Below are 2,060 nucleotides of genomic sequence, written 5' to 3' on the forward strand. Positions count from 1 at the left end.
TTTCCAGGCAGAGTTGTATGTTCCATTTGCATCGATCTCCAGGTTTTCTGCTACATCCAAAGGCACATCCATTTCAAAAACACCAGTGGTAGATTGATTATATACAACCTCAGCTTTAAGATATCATCCATGAACAAGTTACTTTACTTGCTTTCCTTTCAAGTACAGATTACGGGAGCTTGTCAAACCCACTTTGCATATAGGATGATAAAATCTCAACAGCTAGCAGCTAGGGAGTGGACCTGTAGGCAGGAGATAAGTAGGGCAAGTCAGTGATAAACGCGGTGATAGAACTGTCATTGCTTTCCACAAATGGGAGATAAATCCATGAGTGCAAATGTCATGTGTTGAATAAGTGAACAATCATTCCATCATCCATCACTGCCAATTCTTTCCGTGTTATCTGGATTGTATTTCAGCTGAGTACATCGTGTGAGTTATATAGCAGTTTCTTAAAGATGAAATTATGTGTCGCAACAGGCCAAATGTGTTTGTTGTAGGCCCATCTGTCTCACTAGTTCTTGTTCACACACTAGCTATTTTTTTGTATTTAAAGATATTTATTGCATATAAACACTCCAAAGCACAAATAACAGGCAGAAATATTTTAGAGATGCCCATGACATCCTTCAAAGAAAGAATTGAACAAGAGGACAGTAACTCTCTGTTGAGTGTCAATAACAAGTCTTTCCAAATCCCTTACCCAATTCTTAGTGGGTGGTCATCCACATTTCCAGTTCTCTTAAATGAAGGAATCGCCAAGACAGAGAGTAGATAAATCTGAATGGGACATTATTTTCAATGGAGGCATTTTGTAAAATTCCAGCCTCATCCAAACTTCATTGGAATAAAATCTGAAAATGAAGTATCAGGATTAGGAGACCTCAGAATTCTTGCATATAAAACTACTCTTGGTTTTAAAATCTCTTTAACATTCTGAGAGTTATACTTTTCTCCAGACTTTGTTTAAATACTTCTTCTTTCTAGGGGGCAGTTTTCTGAGACATGGTTCCTCTGTGTAGCTTTGGAACCTGTCCTGGAACTCACACTGTACAGCAGACTGATCTCAGACTCACAGAGATCCACCTGCTTCTGCCTCCTGATTGCTGGAATTAAAGGTGCGCACCACCACTGATTAGCTTAAATATTTCTTGACATAGACAAAGATATTCTTTGACCACAGTTTACTATGTTTGAACTGTAATATTTAGCAATGCTTGCTGAATATAGGAAATGTTCTGGGAACTATGATCTCTTGCTTCTGTGCTATTCAATATTCCTTTATGCAAACCCAAACCTGTTGTAACCACCTACCATCTAATATTTCAACAAAATGGAAGGTGTGTTGGATCTAAAACTTCTCATATTAATGAAGAATGCAGAAACAGATCTAATTGCGGATGTCTTTCAATTAGGAGCTCAAATGATTTCATCAGGATGAAGATTCCCTTCACCTCTTTATAATCTTTCCTCTGTATCTTCTCTAGACTCAGACAGGCCTCCTCTTTCTCCTATAATCAATTTTTATGATTTGAATAGGAGATGTTCCCTATAGGCTCATGGTCCTCAGCTGGTGATATTTTGTGAAATTCTCTAAAGTTTAGTTGTGACCCAGTTGGAAGAAGTAGATGGCTGTTGGCAGGCCGGCCCTCAAGGACATGCTGGCCCTATATCCTCCATCTTTCTGTCTGCTCCCTACCTTCGAGTAGGTGAGTAGCCTCTGTCACATATCCCCACTGTTATGATATTTGAGATCACATGTACTCAGAAGCAATCAAGCAAAGCAGCCATGAGCTGAAATGTTTACACTGATGAGTCAAAATAATTGTTTCTTCTTTTAAGTTGCTTCAGTCAGGCATTTTACTAGTGGTGGGAAAGTAATAATCAAGCAGTGGTAAAATTGCTGACCCAGGTCAAGGACAATGTTCTCAATTTTCCAGCAGCATCCTTACACACACACACACACACACACACACACACACACACACACACACTCATGCACACACGCAATCCAAGGGTCAAATTAAGGTTTGCAAGTTCGTGAGCTTTGCACCCCCTCC

This window comes from Microtus oregoni, unplaced genomic scaffold, assembly GCF_018167655.1.
Source record: "Microtus oregoni isolate MIOR12 unplaced genomic scaffold, Mior012 000022F_ref0000154, whole genome shotgun sequence".
NCBI lineage: Eukaryota > Metazoa > Chordata > Mammalia > Rodentia > Cricetidae > Microtus > Microtus oregoni.